Consider the following 24,132-nt stretch of genomic DNA (forward strand, 5'->3'; position numbering starts at 1 on the left):
TACAAGAAACTACAACTACTAGAAAATATTACACTACTTCAAGTACTCAAACTACAAGATACTACTACAAGTATTACATCTACGAGAAACTGCATGTACACTACTCCAAGTTCCTTACTACAACTACAAGAAACTACAAGGACACTACTTCAAGTACTACAGCTACTAGAAAGTAAGTACACTACTGCAAGTACTACAACTAATAGAAACGAAGTACACAACTTGTAATACTACGACTACAAGAAACTACAACTACTAGAACATTTTACACTACTACAAGTACTACAGCTACAAGTACACTATTGCAAGTACTGCACCTATGAGAAACTACATGTACACTACTACAAGTTCCATACTACAACTACAAACCCCGTTTCCATATGAGTTGGGAAATTGTCCATCCATTTTCTACCGCTTATTCCCTGCTGGGGTCGCAGGGGGCGCTGGCCCCTATCTCAGCTACAATCGGGCGGAAGGCGGGGTACACCCTCATCGCAGGGCCAACACAGATAGACATGTTAGATGTAAATATAAACGGAATACAATGATTTGCAAATCCTTTCAACCCATATTCAATTGAATGCACTACAAAGACAAGATATTTGATGTTCAAACTCATAAACTTTATTTTTTTGCAAATAATAATTTACTTAAAATTTCATGGCTGCAACACGTGCCAAAGTAGTTGGGAAAGGGCATGTTCACCACTGTGTTACATCACCTTTTCTTTTAACAGCACTCAATAAACGTTTGGGAACTGAGGAAACAAATTGTTGAAGCTTTGAGAGTGGAATTCTTTCCCATTCTTGTTTTATGTAGAGCTTCAGTCGTTCAACAGTCCGGGGTCTCCGCTGTCATATTTTACGCTTCATAATGCGCCACACATTTTGGATGGGGGACAGGTCTGGACAGCAGGCGGGCCAGGAAAGTACCTGCACTCTTTTTTTACAAAGCCACGCTGTTGTAACACGTGCTGAAAGTGGCTTGGCATTCTCTTGCTGAAATAAGCAGGGGCGTCCAAGAAAAAGACGGCACTTAGATGGCAGCACATGTTTTTCCAAAAGCTGTATGTACCTTTCAGCATTAATGGTGCCTTCACAGATGTGTAAGTTACCCGTACCTTGGGCACTAATGCACCCCCATACCATCACAGATGCTGGCTTTTGAACTTTGCGTCGATAACAGTCTGGATGGTTGGCTTCCCCTTTGGTTCGAATGACACAATGTTGAATATTTCCAAAAACAATTTGAAATGTGGACTCGTCAGACCACAGAACACTTTTCCACTTTGCATCGGTTCATCTTAGATGATCTCGGGCCCAGAGAAGCCGGCGGCGTTTCTGGATGTTGTTGATAAATGGCTTTCGCTTTGCATAGTAGAGCTTTAACTTGCACTTACAGATATAGCGACAAATTGTATTTAGTGACAGTGGTTTTCTGAAGTGTTCCCGAGCTCATGTGGTGATATTCTTTAGAGATTGATGTCGGTTTTTGATACAGTGCCCTCTGAGGGATTGAAGGTCACGGTCATTCTATGTTGGTTTCCGGCCATGCCGCTTACGTGGAGTGGTTTCTCCAGATTCTCTGAACCTTTTGATGATATCATGGACCATAAATGTTGAAATCCCTAAATTTCTTGCAATTGCACTTTGAGAAACGTTGCTCTTAAACTGTTGACTCTTTGCTCACGCAATTGTGGACAAAGGGGTGTACCTCTCCCCATCCTCTCTTGTGAAAGACTGAGCATTTTTTTGGGAAGCTGTTTTTACACCCAATCATGGCACCCATCTGTTTCCAATTAGCCTGCACAGCTGTTGGATGTTCCAAAGAAGTGTTTGATGAGCATTCCTCAACTTTATCAGTATTTATGGCCACTTTTCCCAACTTCTTCGTTACGTGTTGCTGGCATCAAATTCTAAAGTTAATGATTATTCGCAAAACAAAAATGTTTATCAGTTTGAACATCAAATATGTTGTCTTTGTTGCATATTCAATTGAATATGGGTTGAAAATGATTTGCAAATCATTGTATTCCGTTTATATTTACATCCAACACAATTCCCCAACTCATATGGAAACGGGGTTTGTACAAGAAACCACAAGTACACTTGGAGAAGTACAACATCTATTAGAAACTAGGTACACTACCATACGTATTACAACTGCTGTACTAGTAAGTAAAAGTACTACTACTTTAATATCTTGATTGTGTATCTCCTTAAAATGTGTATAGGGTATGAATCATTAATCTTTCACTTACAAGTACTACATCCCAAATCCTGCACAATGGAGAATTAATATTGCACAAATACTGCGCTGTAAATTAGAAACAGAAAGAAGATGAAGGGTATTAACGAGTCAATGATCTTCTTTACACAAATGTGATAAATGTATGTCTATTTCAGAGGTGCTGTAATATGAGAGGACATGGTAAAAATAAAATATGCTGACATGCACAACTTGCAAGGTGAGAGTATCACACGGTGACATCTCACCTGCGGTATGATGCACTCTTATTTTTATTACAGTGAGCATTCTATAATCCTTCACTTCTCAGACACACAAAGTTGTGGTTCAGTGAAAACATTGTTAATCCATTTCATTTTATGCATCCTGTCTTTGTTATTTTAGATTATTATAACTTGTTATTTTTGAGTTCATTCCAGACGGTTAATAAGAATCAGGTTGTTTCTCATGCCTACCATTGTTCCGTGTTCAACTAATTTCACTTGATTGAAACGTTTCTAACATTCAACACCACAAAATAATACAATCCATCCATTTCATTCCGCTTATCCGAGGTTGGGTTTCGGGGGCAGCAGCCTGAGCACGGAAGCCCAGACTTCCCTCTCCCCAGCCACTTTATCTAGCTCCTCCCGGGGATCCCGAGGCGTTCCCAGGCCAGCCGGGAGAGATAGTCTTCCCAACGTTGTCTGGGTCTTCCCCGTGGCCTCCTACCGGTTGGACGTGCTCGAAACACCTCCCGAGGGAGGCGTTCGGGTGGCATCCTAACCAGATGCCCGAACCACCTCATCTGGTTCCTCTCAATGTGGAGTAGCAGCGGCTTTACTTTGAGCTTCTACTGGATGACAGAGCTCCTCACCCTATCTCAAAAAGCAGAGACCTAATTACTGGAAACGGGTTCAATGCGGACCATGCTCTGACACTGATCATACAGGGAGCGGACCGCCACCATCAGGCAGTCCGATACCCCATACTCTCTGAGCACTCCCTACAGGATTTCCCCCCCGTTGGGTACACGGTCGAATGCCTTCTCCAAGTCCACAAAGCACATGTAGACTGTTTGGGCAAACTTCCATTCACCTTCAAGGACCCTGCCGAGAGTATAGAGCTGGTCCACAGTTCCACGACCAGGACGAAAACCACACTGTTCCTCCTGAATCCGAGGTCCGACTATCTGGCGTAGCCTCCTCTTCAGTACACCTGAATAGACCTCACCGGGAAGGCTGAGGATATTGATCCCATGATAGTTGGAACACACCCTCCGGTTCCCCCTCTTAATGAGAGGAAGTGAAGTGAATTGAATTGTATTTATATAGCACTTTTTCTCTGCGCTTTACATAGTGAAACCCAATATCTAAGTTACATATAAACCAGTGTGGGTGGCACTGGGAGCAGGTGGGTAACGTGTCTTGCCCAAGGACACAACGGCAGTGACTAGGATGGTGTAAGCGGGGATCGAACCTGCAACCCTCAAGTTGCTGGCACGGCCGCTCTACCAACCGAGCTATACCGCCCCGGTCTGCCAATCCAGAGGTACCGCCCCAGATGGCCACGCGATGCTGCACAGTCTTGTCAACCAAGACAACCCCACAGCATCCCTAGCCTTAAGAAACCGAGGCGCTTTTTAACTACCTCGGCATCCTCTCTGAGAAATAGGTTTAGCCCACCCCAGATTCCCCAGGCACTGCTTCCTCATAGGAAGACGTGTTGGGAGGATTGAGGAGGTCTTCGAAGTAGTCCCTCCACCGAACCAAAACATCCGCAGTCGTGGTCAGCAGAACACCATCCGCATCATACATAGTGTTGACAGTGCACTGCTTCCCCTTCCTGAGGCAGAGGATAGAGGTTCAGAATCGCTTCGAAGCCGTCTGAAAGTTGTTTTCAATGGCTTCCCCAAACTCCTCCCATGTCCGAGTTCTTGCCTCCGCGACTGCTGAAGCCGCATGCCGCTTGGCCTGTCAGCTGCCTCCGGAGTCCTATGAGCCAAAAGAACCCGATTAGTTTCTTTCTTCAGCTTGGCGGATTCTAGGATTACCACCACGACAGGCACCAAACCCCTTGCGGACACAGCTCGAATTGGCCGCCTCGACAATAGAGGTATGGAACGTGGTCCACTCGGACTCAATGTCCAGCACCTCCCTCGTGACATGTTCAAAGTTCTTCCGGAGGCGGGAATTGAAACTCTCTCTGACAGGAGACTCTGATAGACGTTCCCAGCAGACCCTCACAATGAGTTGGGGCCGGCCAGGTCTGTCCGGCATCCTTCCCCACCATCGCAGCCAACTCACCACCAGGTTGTGATTGGTAGAAAGCTCCGCTCCTTTACTCACCCGGGTGTCCAAAACATGAGACCACAAATCCAATGACACAAAAGCTGTACAATAATACAAGTATTAAAATAATACAAGTACGTATGATTCCTGCTGATATCGGATCAATATTGCTATCGGCCATTACTCAGGGCTTCAATAGCGCATCTTATCAGGACCGACAAAGTTAACTCGGTACACCCCTATTTTAATTACTAAAAAGTGCTGCCTAATTTGATGTCAACATACCGTATTTTACGGACTCTAAGGCGCACTTAAAATTCTTTTTTTTCTCAAAACTCGACAGTGTGTCTTATAACCCGATGCGCCTAATGTAAGGAATATGTTTGGTTAAGCTGACCCACCTCAAAGCAGTATTATTTGGTACATGGTGTAATGATAAGTGTGACCAGTAGATGGCAGTCAAACATAAGAGATAAGTGGAGGCTGCACCGTTTGATGCGTTTTAACAGACAAGTATTATGGTGTGTGTATAAGGTAAGACATATCTGCTGTTTTGTTTTGCAATATTATGCAAAATCAACCTTTCTTACCTCCTGGTACCTGCTGATCTGTATTTGGGATCTGCATGAATGCTGAAAAATTGGCCTTTGTAGTCCATGCTGATGCCGCAGTCGATAAGCGTCTTTTTTTTCTCTAATTTCTTGTTATGGGACATTCATCCTCTGCTGTTGTCATTTGTAATATAAAGTAGTGTAAATTTCTTACTTATATCTGTCAGTAGACTTGCCATGAAAACATTAAAACATTCTTGTGTAGTGAGTTTACATCATTCGCCGAAGGAACTTTAGGTATTAGAGTTCCGGTCGGACGTTTTTTTAGCGTGACACATTTACGGTGGTTGTGTTGTTTCCAGATGAGGAGACGCTGATCCATTATTGATTAGAGTAAAGTCTGAATGTCATTAAAACAGTTAGCTTCATCTTTCGACCCTTCTTCCACTTCCGTCCTTGCACGCTACACCACTACAACAAAGATGACGGGGAGAAGACGCTGCCGAAGGTGAGCCACATAAATAAGAGCGCCTACAAAACAGCGCATTCGGAAGCAACTGTCAAAAAGCGGCTTGAACATGATCTGTGAAACATAATTTAGGCAACATTTTGACCAAAGAACTACCATTACATGGTATGTAGACCACAGCGAAAATAATATCTCAACATCGACACACTCTTTCGTCGCAACTCGGCCCTGATGGTCGGCACCTATAAGTGTGCAATTAGTTGTAACATTTTGGACGGTTGTTTTTACAATATGCAGGCAAACGACAACTTCAAAACATACCGGCTTCGGCCTAACCGAGTAGTGCAAGAATGATCTCTGGGATCACTAGCGCCCTCTACCACCAGGAGGCCAGAGAACAGGAGCCTCACATTTTACGTGTTTCGCAGCAGTTTTATGATTGCCCAGCACAAGAATTACGTTACACACATAAAGTTGTTGACAAAATACACTTTATATTATATACCTCAGCTAACTAAACTATGAAAATGTATAATATAATTCGGCGTGGCGCAGTGGAAGAGTGGCCGTGCGCAACCCGAGGGTCCCTGGTTCAAATCCCACCTAGTACCAACCTCGTCACGTCCGTTGTGTCCTGAGCAAGACACTTCACCCTTGCTCCTGATGGGTGCTGGTTGGCGCCTTGCATGGCAGCTCCCTCCATCAGTGTGTGAATGTGTGTGTGAATGGGTAAATGTGGAAGTAGTGTCAAAGCGCTTTGAGTACCTTGAAGGTAGAAAAGCGCTATACAAGTACAACCCATTTATCATTTATATAGCAATACGGTCTCACTGCACAGCAGCCAGCAGATTTTGAAATAAAAAATAATTTATAAAATGGTGAAGTTAAATGGAAACTAACTTTATAGTAAAATCACTGGATACATATAACAATATAATTAGTTTTTGCTTTTTACATTTTTTTCTTTCCATGATGGCACCTGCCGCCCCTGACTGCAGGTCACTGGTAGATACTTAGGCCACACACAGATGGGATGCTGGGTAATAAAAAAGTGCCAACTTTTAAACTAGACTAGACTCGACTTCCTTTTATTGTCATTCAAATTTGAACATTACAGTACAGATAAGAACGCAATTTTGTTGCATTCGTTCATTGTAGTGGAGGATTAAAAAAATTCCTGCGACCGATTGATGTGCCCGTCAGAGACATATGAACAATTACCACCTCCCACCCCCTACCCGCCATGCCCCCACAGCACTAATTTCCCCAAGTCAATTTTGCCCACGCACATCTATCTTCTTATTTCTTTTTTTTATTTCAGCCTGTGTTCAGTTCTCCGAGATACGGCAATGTGAGGCTGACAATCGCTCTGTCTTTGCTCGAAACGCGAGAAAAAAGCTCCCCTTCGTGACTTGTGATTGTTCTGACTGCACCAAGCTCAAGCGCATGGCTACTTTCTTGCCAAGTCACGCACACGTCATTAGATTGCGATAAAACAAAGAAATGTGCTTGGATTTGTGCGTGCGAACACTTTAATACATGGGTCTCAAACTCAATTCAGAGTCTGGGTGAGGCCAGGCTGCGAGAAAAGAAAATATTGTAGCGTCCCGGAAGAGTTAGTGCTGCAAGGGGTTCTGGGTATTTGTTCTGTCGCGTTTATGTTGTGTTACGGTGCGGATGTTTCTCCTGAATTGTGTTTGTCATTCTTGTTTGGTGTGGGTTGGTTCGAAGTGTGGTGCATATTTGTAACAGTGTTAAAGTTGTTTGTACGGCCACCTTCGGTGTGACCTGTATGGCTGTTGCCCAAGTATGTTTTGCATTCACTTGTGTGTGTGAAAAGCCGTACATATTATGTGATTGGGCCAGCACACAAATGCAGTGCCTTTAAGGTTAATTGGCGCTCTGTACTTCTCCCTATGTCCGTGTACCACTCCGCACAGCTGCGTTTTAAAAAGTCGTAAATTTTACATTTTAAAACTAATACCGATAATTTTCGACATCACATTCCAAAGCAGGGGTCTCAAACTCAATTCACCTGGGGGCTACTGGATGCAGAATCTGGGTGAGGCCGGGCCGCGAGAAAAGAAAATATTGTAGTGTCCCGGAAGAGTTAGTGCTGCAATAGGTTCTGGGTATTTGTTCTCTCGTGTTTATGTTGTGTTACGGTGCGGATGTTTCTCACGAATTGTGTTTGTCATTCTTGTTTGGTGTGGGTTCACAGTCTGGCATATATTTGTAACATTGTTAAAGTCTTTTATACGGCCACCCTCGGTGTGACCTGTATGGCTGTTGACCAAGTATGATTTGCATTCACTTGTGTGTGTGAAAAGCCGTACATATTATGTGATTGGGTCAACACACAAAGGCAGTGCCTTTAAGGTTAATTGACGCTCTGTACTTCTCCCTACATCCGTGTACCACTACGCACCGCTGCGTTTTAAAAAGTCGTACATTTTACATTTTAAAACTAATACCGATTATTTCTGATATTACATTCTAAAGCAGGGGTCTCAAACTCAATTCACCTAAGGGCCACTGAATGCAGAATCTGGGTGAGGCCGGGCCGCGAGAAAAGAAAATATTGTAGCGTCCCGGAAGAGTTAGTGCTGCAAGAGGTTCTGGGTATTTGTTCTGTCGTGTTTATGTTGTGTTATGGTGCGGATGTTCTCCCGAAATTGTGATTGTCATTCTTGTTTGGTGTGGGCTCGAAGTGTGGTGCATATTTGTAACAGTGTTAAAGTAGTTTATACGGCCACCCTCAGTGTGACCTGTATGGATGTTGACCAAGTATGCTTGCATTCACTTGTGTGTGTGAAAAGCCATAGGCATTGTGTGAGTGGGCCGGCACGCAAAGGCAGTGCCTTTAAGGTTTATTGGTGCTCTGTACTTCTCCCTATGTCCGTGTACCACTCTGTACAGCGGCGTTTTAAAAAGTCATACATTTTACTTTTTTAAACCGATACCGATAATTTCCGATATTACATTTTAAAGCATTCATCGGCCGATAATATCGGCAGTCCGACATTATCGGACATAATAACGGTTTGAATTGGTCCAGGTTATCGGGGCTGTTATTACTGATGGACAGGTGCCGCGGCGTTACTGCAGCTGGGCACGTACGAAAACCCTCGTCTCCATGGCGACATCTCTGTCGCTTCCACTTATTCGCCGCTTTTCCACTAATGCAGGGGTAGGCAACCCAGAACGTTGAAAGAGCCATTTTGGAGCCGAATAACAACACTGTCAAGCGCCATTCATACAAAACATGCGGGCCGCACTAACATTAGACTTTCATTTTAAGGTGGGGGCCGCAAAAAAACGTCTTGCGGGCCGCGTGTGTGAGACCCCTGTTCTAAAGCATTTATCGGCCGATAATATCAGCAGTCTTATATTATCGGACATCTCTACAAATAACGGTTTGAATTGGTCGAGGTTATCGGGGACTGTTATTACTGACAGACAGGTGTTGCGTAAGAAAACCCTCGTCTCCATGGCAACATCTCTGTCGCTTCCACTCATTTGCCGCTTTTCCACTAACACAGGGGTAGGCAACCCAGAACGTTGAAAGAGCCATTTTGGAGCCAAATAACACAATGCTGTCAAGCAGCATCCATATAAAACTCGCGGGCCGCACTAACAATACTTTCATATTAAGGTAGGGGCCGCAAAATAACCAATTGCGGCCTGCGGGCCATGTGTCTGAGACCCCTGCTTTAATATGTCTGAATTCTTACTGGCTATTGTGGATTTTAACTTACGTCTATTTTAGTAGGAAAGCCACGCAACTGTTGTTACATAAATCAATCAATCAATCAACCAAAGTTTATTTACATAGCCCTACATCTCAAGTGTCTCAAAGGGCTGCACAAGCCACAACAACATCCTCTCCTCAGATCCCACATAAGGGCAATAAAAGTCAACCCAACGGGATACAATAAGAAGCCTTGGAGGGGACCCCCCGTCCCCTGGGCGACCAGTGCAATGGATGTCAAGTGGATCTATAGTTAATAGTGTGAGATTCCAGTCCATAGTGGGGCCAGCGGGGGATCATCTTGGGTGGAGACAAGTCAGCAGCGCAGAGACGTCCCCAACTGATGCACAGATGAGTGGTCCATCCCGGTCCCGACTTTGAACAGCTTGCGCGTCATATGTGGTCACCTATTAACCTCTCCACGCAGCAAAGGGGGGCAGAGCGGAAAAGAGACGGCTGTTCAACTGGTCTAAAAGGGGGGTCTATTCAAAGGCTAGCGTATACAAATGAGATGGCACTTAAATGCTTCTACTAAGGTAGCATCTCTAATTGTTACCAGGTGGGCATTCCTGTCATGTCTTTTGATCATGTCTTATTTGGCTATGTTCTGTTGACCTTTGGACTCTTTAAGTTCCTGTTTTTTTCACTCCCTTGTTTTGTTGCCATGGTTGAAAATACGTTCATTTGTCTCTGATTAGTGTTTGGTCGCTCACCTGCTACCCGAGCACTAATCAGAGGCATTGTTTAAGCCTGCCATTGTCGGTCAGTCGGGCTGGCGTCATTCTGTCACGATGGGTGGGGGGGGTCGCAGCTTGATGCGGGGTCGTTCTCCCAGGAAGGCATACCCACTACTCGGGACAAGGCGATTAGGTAAAAACCTGATTTAATTTTAACTAAAAAAAATGTACAAACAAAAAGCGCTCACAGAGGAGGCACAACTTGGCTAAGGAACAAAACTAACACGTAAACAGACTATGAACATAAAACAACATGGCTTGACAAGAGTAGCATGGACTTTGGTATGAAAAAACTGGCATTACAAAGCATGAAAAGAACACAATGACGCCAGACTGACTGACCGGCAATGGCAGCCTTAAATAATGCCTCTGATTAGTGCTCGGGTAGCCGGTGAGCGGCCGAACACTAATCAGAGACATGTGAACGTAATTTGCAACCATGGCAACAAAACAAGGGAGTGAAAAAAAATAGGAACTTAAAGAGCCCCAACGTCAACAGAACATAGCCAAACAAGACATGATCAAAAGACCTGACAATTCCAGAGTAGGCCGGATAGAAAAAGCTCTGTAGCCCGCAGACTTTTTCTGGGCTCTGGGAATCCTAAATAAGCTGGAGTTCTTTGAACGCACAGTTCTTGCCGAGACATATGGTACAATACAATCAACAAGATAGAATGGAGCTGGACCGTTTAATATTTTATACCTAAGTAGTAAAACCTTAACGTCGCATCCTAAGTGCACAGGAAGCCAGTGCAGGTGAGCTAGTATAAGCGTAATATGATCAAACGTTCTTGTACATGAGGCACTGTTCTGCAGACACTTCATTCAAGTCCACCCAAGGGACACCGTAGCGTACCCAGGCTAGCTGTGAGACATGAACCCTCCTAAGGTCTAACCCGGTGCCATGTTTCATCGGGGCATGCATTGAACATCTCACCAGCAGGCATCAGGACTAAATACATGAACCACCCTCAACTGGCTTCTCATATCTACTCTAAGTTCCTTATATTCCGTCCATCCATCCATTTTCTACCGCTTGTCCCGTTCGGGGTCGCGGGGGATCGCTGGGGCCTATCTCAGCTGCATTCGGGCGGAAGGCGGGGTGCACCCTGGACAAGTCGCCAACTCATCGCAGGGCCAACACAGATAGACAGACAACATTCACACTCACATTCACATACTAGGGCCAATTTAGTGTTGCCAATCAACCTATCCCCAGGTGCATGTTTTTGGCGGTGGGAGGAAGCCGGAGTACCCGCAGTCACGGGGAGAACATTTAAACTCCACACAGAAAGATCCCGAGCCCGGGATTGAACCCAGGACAACTCAGGACCTTTGTATTGTGAGGCACATGCACTAACCCCTTTTCCACTGTGCTGCCCATTCCTCACATTTCATTCTTTCATTTCTCATGCATTCCTATTTGTTATTATTTCTGTTTATTCTGTTGAGGATCATAGTTGAGCTGGAGCCTATCCCAGCTGACTTTGGACTTTGAGGCAATGTTCACCCTGACTATTAGTCAGTCACATGGCAAATATGCACACTCATTTACTTTCATCATTATGGACATCTTTTCAAGCATGATGCGTTTTATTCTAAATGTCACATGTACTCAACATTGCACCCTTACCACTACACTCTGCTCAAAGTGCTTTCAAAGATTCTGTTGTACACTCCTACCCTCTTAGTGAGTCGGTTCCTTCTGCCCTTGAGGCGAGGCTGCAGGCGTTGGCGAGTGGGCGGAGAAGTCCTGAGGGCGAAAAGTCAGGTGTGTTGATGTCTGATAAAATCATGCTGCTGCTGAGGCTGGTTTTGGTCGCTTGCTGTCAGACTTTCAGTCTCGCAGCTATTCTCAGATGGGAACATCAAGGGAACGCGAGTCTTAAAGGCCTACTGAAATGAGATTTTCTTATTTAAACGGGGATAGCAGGTCCATTCTATGTGTCATACTTGATCAAATCGCGATATTGCCATATTTTTGCTGGAAGGATTTAGTAGAGAACATCGACGATAAAGTTCGCAACTTTTGGTGCTGGTAAAAAAGCCTTGCCTGTACCGGAAGTAGCAGACGATGTGCGCGTGACGTCACGGGTTGTGGAGCTCCTCACATCTGAACATTGTTTACAATCATGGCCACCAGCAGCGAGAGCGATTCGGACCGAGAAAGCGATGATTTCCCCATTAATTTGAGCGAGGATGAAAGATTTGTGGATGAGGAAAGTGAGAGTGAAGGACTAGAAAGAAAAAAAAGACGAGGGTAGTGGGAGCGATTCAGATGTTATTAGATAGACACATTTACTAGGATAATTCTGGAAAATCCCTTATCTGCTTATTGTGTTACTAAGGTTTTAGTGAGATTATATGGTCGTACCTGTACAACCTGAAGGTCGGCCCCGCACCTTTTTTCAGCACCAGTCGACGGGTGGTGGCGATGCCCATCTCTGCCCTTCGCAAGGGACCCTCTTCAAAACACGATCTTTCGAAATGATCACTGCATAACACACTGTACTTTGTGTGTGTGGTCCAATCCAACCGTGTTCGCTTGACCGCTCTGTTCCATAGTAAAGCTTCACCGTCATTTTTCGGGAATGTAAACAATGAAACACCGGCTGTGTTTGTGTTGCTAAAGGCGGCCGCAATACACCGCCTCCTACCTACAGCTTTCTTCTTTGACGTCTCCATTATTCATTGAACAAATTGCAAAATATTCAACAACACAGATGTCCAGAATACTGTGGAATTATGCGATGAAAACAGACGACTTATTGCTGGGAACGGTGCTGGAACAAAATGTCCTCTAGAATGCGTGACGTCACGCGCACGCGTCATCAAATCGCGACGTTTCAGCAGGATACTTCGGCGCGAAATTACAATTTAGTAAACTAAAAAGGCCGTATTGGCATGTGTTGCAATGTTAATATTTCATCATTGATATATAAACTATCAGACTGCTTGGTCGGTAGTAGTGGGTTTCAGAAGGCTCTATTCCTGTATTTACAGTACTCACAAAAGTGAGTGCACCCCTAAAATTAATATCTATTCATAGGAGCACACCAAAGAAATTCTAAAGTAGTCAGTGTACAGCTTGTACAACAGTACATTTGCTGCCCACTCCAAAGCAATCAACACATATTCATGAATGTCTAAACCACTGCAACAAAAGTGTAATGTTTAATGTGTAACATTGTTTTCCAGCACTGCCTAAGTTTATTAGAACTTGAAAAGTTGTTGCTAGAATTCTCTTTCACTCCTACAAACCCCGTTTCCATATAAGTTGGGAAATTGTGTTAGATGTAAATATCAACGTAATACAATGATTTGCAAATCATTTTCAACCCATTTTCAGTTGAATATGCTACAAAGACAACATATTTGATGTTCAAACTGATAAACATTTTTTTTTTGCAAATACTCATTAACTTTAGAACTTGATGCCAGCAACACAGGACAAAGAAGTTGGGAAAGGTGGCAATAAATACTGATAAAGTTGAGGTATGTTCATCAAACACTTATTTGGAACATCCCACAGGTGTGCAAGATATTTGGGAACAGGTGGGTGCCATGATTGTGTATAAAAGTAGATTCCATGAAATGCTTAGTCATTCACAAACAAGGATGGGGCGAGGGTCACCACTTTGTCAACAAATGCGTGAGCAAATTGTTGAACAGTTTAAAAAAAAAAAACTTTCTCAAGGAATTTAGGGATTTCACCATCTACGGTCTGTAATATCAAAGGGTTCAGAGAATCTGGAAAGATCAGTGCACGTGAGCAGCTAAGCCCGTGACCTTCGATCCCTCAGGCTGTGCAGCATCAACAAGCGACATCAGCGTGTAAAGGATATCACCACACTGGCTCAGGAACACTTAGGAAACCCACTGTCAGTAACTACAGTTGGTTGCTGCATCTGTAAGTGCGAGTTAAAACTCTCCTACGCAAGGCGAAAACCGTTAATCAACAACGCCCAGAAACACAGTCGGCTTCGCTGGGCCTGAGCTCATCTAAGATGGACTGATACAAAGTGGAAAGGTGTTCTGTGGTCTGACAAGTCCACATTTCAAATTGTTTTTGGAAACTGTGGACGTGGTGTCCTCCGGACCAAAGAGGAAAAGAACCATCCGGATTGTTATAGGAGCAAAGTGTAAAAGCCAGCATCTGTGATGGTACGGGGGTGTATTAGTGCCCAAGGCATGGGTAACTTACACATCTGTGAAGGCGCCATTAATGCTTAATGTTATATACATGTTTTGGAGCAACATATGTTGTCTTTCAAGCAACGTTACCATAGACGCCCCTGCTTATTTCAGCAAGACAATGCCTAGCCACGTGTTACATCAACGTGACTTCATAGTAAAAGAGTGCAAGTTCTAGACTGGCGTCCCTGTAGTCCAGACCTGTCTCCCATTGAAAATGTGTGGCTCATTATGAAGCCTAAAATACCACAACGGAGACCCCCGAACTGTTGAACAACTTAAGCTGTACATCAAGCAAGAATGGGAACGAATTCCACCTGAGAAGCTTAAAAAATGTGTCTCCTCAGTTCCCAAACGTTTGTTCTTAAAAGGAAAGGCCATGTAACACAGTGGTGAACATGCCCTTTCCCAACAATTTTGGCATGTGTTGCAGCCATGAAATTCGAAGTTAATTATTATTTGCAAAAAGAAAATAAAGTTTCTGAGTTTGAACATCAAATATCTTGTCTTTGTAGTGCATTCAACTGAATCTGGGTTGAAAAGGTTTTGCAAATCATTGTATTCCGTTTATATTTACATCTAACACAATTTCCCAACTCATATGGAAACGGGGTTTGTACATGCGACATATGTAGGAGTTGGTTGAGCTTGTTGCCCTCCACCTACCTTTTTTGAGTATGTCCTGTATAGAAGGTCTGGTCTCATGCTTGTCCAGCCCATCACCATCATTCTCAGCTTCTGGAGCAAAAGGGCAGTGGAGGTGTTTGGCTGGTTGTCATGTTGGAATACTCAGAATCAGTAATCATCAGGGATGTCAAAAAAATACATCGATTTTCGAATCAATCGCAATACTTATTTGTAACAATTCCTAATCCATTGAAAAACATATTAAAACATCTATTTTATTCTTACTTTTTTTTAAATCTGTCTTGTCCAGCCACTCAGGAAAATCATACCATTGGTCTAGATGCCCACCTTGGTTGAACATATTTACTTTTAGAAAAGAGAAGTGTGGGATACTTGTGTTGTTGTCTTATTTGTATTTGACTTTAGTGCATGTTTGTCCAGGATTTTATAAAAAATAAAACCTTTCCTTTTGAGTAATATAAAAATGTATTAGAGCTGGTTGTCTATTTTATGGAGGACTGTATGTAGTTAATCATAGAACTGGCCCCCGATGTTATTTAAAAAAGGATTGATTTTGACTCCAAATTTGAAACTGAATCGAATCATTACCCCCAAGAATCGAATCGAATCAAATTGTGTAGTGCCCAAAGATTCACAACTCTATTAATCATGTTGATATCATCCATCTTTACCGTCTATGGATGTTCTTATTTATCAGGTTATTGAATCCTCAGGGCATCCATCACAACTGGGCTGTTCAGTTTTTCTAAAAAAAAAAAGAGGTTCCGCCTCTCATCCGAGGAGACTTCATCAGTTTCTGCTCATATAAACTTAGATTTGTCAGAACTAACTAAATAACTGATTACATAAATATCAATATTTTTTCTAAGGATCTATACAACAAATGTATGTAAAAAATATTTTCACATTTTCTGAAGTAAATATCGCTGAATCTGCACATTTCAATTGGTAGTATTGGCCGATTTACTTAAGGGTAGCGTAAACTAAAACACGTGAAAACCTGATACCACAGGCAAAGCGCAGCTACTAAACATGTGCAAAGTGGATTGCTTCTGTTAAGTGATAAGATTAAGGAGCGCAATCCTTTTCCATTCTTCATTAATAAACAGAATATATGCTGATCATCAAAACGCCTACAATACTGGGAGGAGAAGATGCAAATATGTTACAGGCGCAATATGATTTATCAACACTCATCACCCATTGTTTTATTTAGCACGTCTGAAAAAGTATGTGCAAACGGAGTAAAGACAGACAATTGACACACAATCCTCCGTCATACATGTGTGTCAACATATTTGCATGGTCTGTCAGAAATAAAAAATATTAGACTTATCATCTATTCAGCAACATCCTTTTTTAATTTTATAACTGCATCTTTGGCGACTTAAAGAGCCAATTAAAACTAATACAACTGATGCGTTTTGGTGTCTGCTGGCATTTTTTAATGCCATTAAATTTTTCATTTACAATATACATCAGGGGTCGGCAACCCGCGGCTCCGGAGCCGCATGTGGCTCTTTGGCATCCCTGATGCGTCTCAACTGCATAATCGACGACCCCCCAGACTGTTACGGGGGGATTCCGGATTTCGGGGCCTCTCCCGGACATCATCTGGGGTCAACGTTTTCCAATATTCTCTCGGACTACCACATTGAGAGCATGCCGTGATGGTTTTACTATTAACGTCCTCTACAACATGTAATCGCGCCTGCCTTTCACGCAATGCTATCTGCGTGCCGACCGGACGCATGCTTGCCAGTCCAGCGACATGTTGTATGTGGCTTCCGCAGATACACGTACACGACTGCAAGGCATACTGGGTGATTCAGTTTACACTGACGGTTGTGATATAAACAACTTTAACACTCTTACTAATATGCACCACACTGTGAACCCACACCAAACAAGAATGACAAACACATTTCGGGAGAACATCCTCACAGTAACACAACATAAACGCAACACAACAAATACCCAAAATCCTTTGCATCCATGACTCTTCCTGACTATATTACACACCCCGCTAGCACCAAACCCCGTCCCCCCCAGATGTTCTCCCGAAATGTGTTTGCCATTCTTGTTTGGTGTGGGTTCACAGTGTGGTGCATATTAGTAAGAGTGTTAAAGTTGTTTATATCACCCAGTATGCCTTGCAGTCATGTACGTGTATCTGCGGAAGCCACATACAACATTTTGCTGAACTGCCAAGCAGTTTGTTCATGTTGTAGAAGGCGTCTAAGACAATGGCTTCATGGCACGCACTTATTATTGTTGTCTGGATGACCACCAGCAGATATTTGCGAGAATGGTTGCGGCTCCCATTGTCTTCTTTATTTTGTGAAACTGGTCAAAATGGCTCTTTGAGTGGTAAAGGTTGCCGACCCCTGATATATATTAACATCTCCCCCAAATGAAAAATAAGATTTTCAAAGTATGCTTTTTTTCCGTCTTGAGCACAGTAAGTGTAGCCTGTCTCTTTCAATGCTGGAAAAGAAAAAGGGTTCCATTGTCAATGCGCTTTGGACAGTGGCATGCCCATAAAAAGTGTCTCATGCATGTTAGTAAACATAGAAAACGTCACAGGTAGGAGTATGATAACATGAATGTACAGTAAACGATGCCTGGTAAAGTACACAGGCATGTGATTTTTCCATCTATAGTCAGAAATTCGTCTTTTTTATCTTTGTAAAAATATAAAAAATAATTTTCCGTTTTTTTGGGGGGTTTTTTTTGTTTTTTCCGAACTACAATGTTTGTTAAAATCTTGATCCGTCTCTTTGCCATACCTGCCAACACCTACGGTTTTCCCGTAATGAGTACGGTTTTTGATAATCCAATGGTAAAAACTACGGTTTTCCATTAAAAGTTATTAACTTAAAAATAGGAGCTATGAAGTGAAGCAACTCCAAGGGCAGGCGGCAAAATATACGGGAAACCTCGATGATTGGTTTACATATAAGAAAATCCATGATTGGTTGGTTGGTTTACTATGATGAGTCACGATTGGGTAAGATTAGGCCAAAACATTACGAACAGGCCAATCAGAGGCAAGATAAGACGGGTCATCGAACCAGTAAAGGAAATCGCAAATGATGATGAGAGAGTCGGAGTAGAGAAGAGGGAAAACTCAAGCGGGCAATTTATGTATTAAAAAAGACTAGTGGAAGATGGCAGAGGGATTTTCTTCCTTAGATTTTTCTTTTAGCGATGTAGACGACGTCCAGGAAACACACAATGCGTCTTCTTGACAATTGTATGCGTCTGGATAAAGCCATGCCCAACACATTCATTTTAGTTGTTTAGTATGCAAGACCAAATCAAAACTGCTCCCGACATGGAAAACGTGGAATACACATTTAAGAACACACATGATTTTGGCATACATGTGATGACTTTTGCTATGGTATAGCCTGTCTAAATGCTAAATGTTATTTTCATTGGTGTTTTAGAACAAGACAATAGCTGACATTGTGTTCATTTTTTTATGTTTATATTTTGACATTGAATTGTTGAATCATTCTGAAACATGAACAACATGACTGCAAGATATTTGTTATTTCAGGTTCTAAATTACAAATGGCTATTCAGATAAAGAAAGTTAGCTAATAGAGTAAAACATTTTTGTACTCTTTATGATTTTTGCATTTGGGGCGGTTAGAAGTGGAGAGGGAGTCGAAAAGACTGAAATTGGCTGTGCAATCCAAGGCGGAATCCACTAAAGCAGAAACAAAAAGGAAAATGCAAGTTGATCAGAAATTTGCCAGGAAGGCTCATGTCAGAGCCATCAAAGCAAAAATGCCAAAGTAATGTGTAAATAATATAAATAACTAGATGAACAATCTGTGGCTGTGAAGTGAACACTAATATGGTTGTGAATACTGTATAGAGAAGGCCAACCCATGTGGTTCCTGTGGATGTGAACACAGGTTGTATTACTGTAGTGACAAAATAACATAATGAGTGGAACAGACATTGTTATTTATTTGGAAGAAATGGATATGCATTTAGGTAAACTCTGTTGATAATTTGTATCTTCTTTAAACACTAACACATCTTGAAATTTTGCCTTTTTTTTGTGCTAATTTTTACATGTGTCGGGGCGGGATCATACTGTCATTCTGCGGCCCCCAGACACCCGGCTTATTTTTAATCTTTTTCATTACGTTCAAATCACATGCCTTAGTACAGCGGTTCTCAAATGGGGGTACGCGTACCCCTGGAGGTACTTGAAAGTATGCCAAGGGGTACGTGAGATGTTTTAAAAATATTCTAAAAATAGCAACAATTCAAAAATCTTTTATAAATATATTTACTGAATAATACTTCAACAAAAAATGAATGTAAGTTCATAAACTGTGAAAAGAAATGCAACAATGCAATATTCAGTGTTGACAGCTAGATTTTTTTGTGGACATGTTCCATAAATATTGATGTTAAAGATTTTTTTTTTGTGTGGAGAAATATTTAGAAATTAAGTTCATGAATCAAGATGGATCTCTATTACAATCCCCAAAGAGTGCACTTTAAGTTGATGATTACTTCTATGTGTAGAAATCTTTATTTATAATTGAATCACTTCTTTATTTTTCAACAAGTTTTTAGTTATTTTTATATCTTTTTTTCCAAATATTTCAAGAAAGACCACTACAAATTAGCAATATTTTGCATTGTTATTCAATTTAATAAATCAGAAACTGATGACATAGTGCTGTATTTTACTTCTTTATCTCTTTTTTTCAAACAAAAATGTTTTGCTCTGATAAGGGGGTACTTGAATTAAAAAAATTTTCACAGTGGGTACATCACTGAAAAAAGGTTGAGAACTATTGCCTTAGTACATGCAACATCCTCGTTTAAATACGTCGGTCTACACCACTTTACAATTGTAAATGCAGTCCTAGTAGATCACGCCCTATGTGTGTAATCTTTACTCCCTGACGCCTTCCGTGTCATGCTGGACAACAAGCAGACAGCTTGGACCTTTTGGCTTGTTGATCAGCGCTCTCGTCTCTCAATCAGTGGAATCTTGTTCAATGGCCGGACAGTGTGAAGCGGGCGCATCTAGTCATGTGACACGTGTCCGCTTTTATCTTATTTTTTTGTTTTTTTTGTTTTGTTTTTTTTCATTTATTTCAGGCAATGACAGAAAAAAGAAAGTACAAATTAGACAATACATGGTCTTATAAATGAATATAATGCAAAAGGTAATGTACAGTATATAACCATTGTCCAGTTTTGCCTGAAAAGGAGTAGGAAGAAGATACCGTATTTTTCGGATTATAAATCGCTCCAGAGTATAAATTGCACCGGCCGAAAATGCATAATAAAGAAGGAAAAAAACATATACTGTATACATCGCACTGGCGTATAAGTCGCATTTTAGGGGGAAATTTATTTGATAAAATCCAACACCAAGAATAGACATATGAAAAGCAATTTAAAATAAATATAGAATAGTGAACAACAGGCTGAATAAGTGTACAATATGTGACGCATAAATGAGAAGGTGCCTGGCATGTTAATGTAACATATTATGGTAAGAGTCATTCAAATAACTATGACATATAGAACATGCTATACGTTTACCAAACAATCTGTCACTCCTAATCGATAAATCCCATGAACTCTTCTGCCTTGATGTCGCTTCTAAACAACTGTACCAACTTCAAAAGTATGCGCCGCTTCCTCTTGTCGTTTTCTGCTGCATATTTCACTACGTCCAGCTTGCAATCTGCAGTACATGATTTCCTTACGGCAGTAGCATATAGCAGTTAGCATCCCATGACCCACAATGCACTTCTGTCATGACCCTCCCCCGCCGAATTCTAATTGGTTGACGTGTGTGTGACGATTGCTGACATTTTCTTCGTCTCTTCCGCGAATGAGATAAATAATATAATTTTATATTTTACGGTAATGTGTTAATAATTTCACACATAAATCGCTCCGGAGTATATGTCGCACCCCCGGCCAAACTATGAAAAAAACTGCGATTTATAGTCCGAAAAATATGGTAATTTATTTAATCTCCCCCCCAGTTCTCCATTGAGTGATTAATACATTGAGTTTCACTGTTACTTTTTTTAAGGAATATACAAATGTCGTATTATAGTGGCATTACCACAGGTAACAATAATTATTACACTCTAACAATAATTTGTATCAACAATGTAGGAAGAATGAATATACCAACAACGGTAATAGACAAAATAGACAAAATACCAACAAAGGTAATAGACAACATAGCAATAATGGTAAGGAACACGTGTTAACACTTTGAGACAGAGTACAACCGCAAGTCAAATTAAATTAAAGACCCTCATTTCTATATTTAAACCAGACCCCATGTTAGTATATCAGTTAAAATCCATTAATAGTTTGGTATTGCTTATGTTGTAAATCCAGTTTGTTCCATATTTTTATTCCGCATAGAGACACACAAAAATGTTTACAAGTGGTTTGAGCTCTCTGCTCAAACCTCAAATCTCAAGTTATGAGCCTTGCACTCGTCTTATAAAAAAACATTGTAAATTAGGTGGCAATAATTTGTTAAATTCTTTATACAAGATTATTCATGTATTATATTTAACAAAGTCATCAAATTTGAGCAACTTTGATTGTATAAACAGATTTTGAGAATGTTCTAAAAAAACAACGTTGTGAATGATCCGCACTGCACTTTTCTGTAACATGATCAGAGATGAATTGTGTTGTGGTCAGTATTCCCCCATACTCCAACGCAATATGTCAGGTACGGCAGTACCAAGGTACAGTATAGAGTAAGGAGTGCCTTTTCATTGAGGTATAGTTTTGATTTGTTTAAAATTGAACGGCTTTCGGAGATTTTTGTTTCAATGTGTCTGACATAAGGTTTCCATGATAGTTAACTATCAATTATTACTCCCAAAAATGTATTCTCATCTACGATTTCAATTTGGGTACCATCAATACTTATTTTCTGTTCAGACGTTATGTTGCGATTTCCAAACTTTACTATCTTAGTTTTATTAGCTTTATTTATATTAAAGCCCTACTTAAATGAGATTTTCTTATTCAAACGAGGATAGCAGGTCCATTCTATGTGTCATACTTGATCATTTTGCAATATTGCCATAATTTTGCTGAAAGGATTTAGTAGAGAACATTGACGATAAAGTTTGCAACTTTTGGTCGCTGATAGAAAAGCCCTGCATTTACCGGAAGTATGTGCGCGTGACATCACGAGTTGCAGGGCTCCACACATATTCACACTGTTTTTAATGGGAGCCACCAGCAGTAAGAGCAATTCGGACCGAGAAAGCGACAAATTCCCCATTAACTTGAGCAAGGATGAAAGATTCGTGAATTACGATATTGATATTGAAGGACTAGAAAAAGAAAAAAAAAGCTACGGCTCTGGGCGGCGGCAGTGTGAGCGTTTCAGAAATAATTAGACACATTTACTAGGATAATTCTGGAAGATCCCTTATCTGCTTGTTGTTTTAATAGTGTTTTAATGATATTTAAAAGATTGTAAAGACATACCTCGAGGTCGGATGGCTGCGGTGAACACCGAGTGTCTCAGAGAGAAGCCGAGGAGCCAAGCTCACAGCTGCCTTTTAAACAGCTGCTGCAGGACGACGAATAAGTCAATGATTTCTCCAGTAAGATATATATCACAATTTCCCCATCCAAAAACATGCTGGTTGATGTAGAGAAAACATGTGTTAAAGGGGAACATTATCACCAGACCTATGTAAGTGTCAATATATACCTTAATGTTACAGAAAAAAAGACCATATATATTTTTAACCGATTTCCGAACTCTAAATGGGTGAATATTGGCGAATTAAACGCCTTTCTGTTTATCCCTCTCTGAGCGACGACGTCAGAACGTGACGTCACATCGCCATTTTTCCCTACCACATCACATGCATCGAGTCAAATCAGCTCTGTTATTTTCCGTTTTTTCGACTGTTTTCCGGTACTTTGGAGACATCATGCCTCGTCGGTGTGTTGTCGGGGGGTGTAACAACACTATCAGGGACGGATTCAAGTCGATTTACGTAGAATGTGCATCGATTAGCACGGCATGCTAATCGATGCTAACATGCTGTTTAGGCTAGCTGTGTACATATTTCAGCATTATGCCTCATTTGGAGCTATATTTACATCTAGCCCTTTCTCTCCACCCACATTTAATGCAAAACAAACACTTAGCAATGGACCTGCTATTCCCGTTTAAATAAGAAAATCTCATTTCAGGAGGCCTTTAAGGGTTTTACACTATTCAGTATAACTTTTTAAACCAAAATCATGTTGATATCATGGCAGTCAGTGGAGCGCTTACTTTTACACTTCCGTGGTTGGGGCGGGGGGCGTGGTTAAGAGGGGTGGCGTATAATTCACCAACTCAAATATTTCATATATATATATATATATATATATATATATGTATGTATGAAATACTTGACTTTCAGTTAATTCTAGCTATATATATTTATTTTATTATATATATAAATAAAATAAATAGTTGAATTTCCGACGGCACCTATCAAATACACAGTAATAAAAACGCAGTTGTTCTACTCACTGTACTGTGTTTGCTGGTTACAAAAAAACAACAACAACACTTACTTTTCACTATTTGAGTAACCTTTGTTCTGCCATTTTGTGTATTGGCGAGGGATCTCCGAATCCGGGAACATTCTTCAAGGATTTGTTGTAGACATCTGCAAATGAGAACGGGGTGTTGCTTCCAGCTATCAGCATAGCCATCTTTGTGTCAGCATAAGATACACCATCGGGTCTCCATTTTGCGAGTTGGCCCATAATACTGGGTTGTGAACGATGCTGCGCTGTGGACGCTTTGTGAATCGCTCACTGACCGTTCATGGCTGAGTATCCGTTCGGCCGCTGTGTTCATTGGAGAAGTCTGTTCTACAAAATTTACAGGCAACATACCCCTTCCCCTTCGAACTCTCCTGGATAAACTGAAATTCTTGTTTCCAATGGAGTCAATAACCAGGCGACGTGATGAAGTTACGTCTCTTTACTGTGGACTTCTGAACAGACTCCCTAATGCATATTCCTTGACTCCACTTAAATGTAGAATACATTTACATTCCATTCTATATACAGTAGATGGCAGTATTGTCCTGTTTAAGAGGGTCACAACATTGAGTCAGGTCTGGAGCTGAGGGGGGCGTGGCCTCCAGCTCTGCCTGAATTTCGGAAGATTTTTGGGAGAAAATTTGTCCCGGGAGGTTTTCGGGAGAGGCGC

The 24,132-nt window shown here is 41.5% G+C and overlaps 1 protein-coding gene across 1 annotated transcript in view; it reads left to right on the plus strand.

Moving 5' to 3' along the window:
• sspo (SCO-spondin) overlaps positions 1-24,132 on the plus strand; it is a 391,512-nt gene that overhangs the window by 344,647 nt on the left and 22,733 nt on the right.

The sequence above is a fragment of the Nerophis ophidion genome, linkage group LG15, assembly GCF_033978795.1.
Source record: "Nerophis ophidion isolate RoL-2023_Sa linkage group LG15, RoL_Noph_v1.0, whole genome shotgun sequence".
NCBI classification, from domain to species: domain Eukaryota; kingdom Metazoa; phylum Chordata; class Actinopteri; order Syngnathiformes; family Syngnathidae; genus Nerophis; species Nerophis ophidion.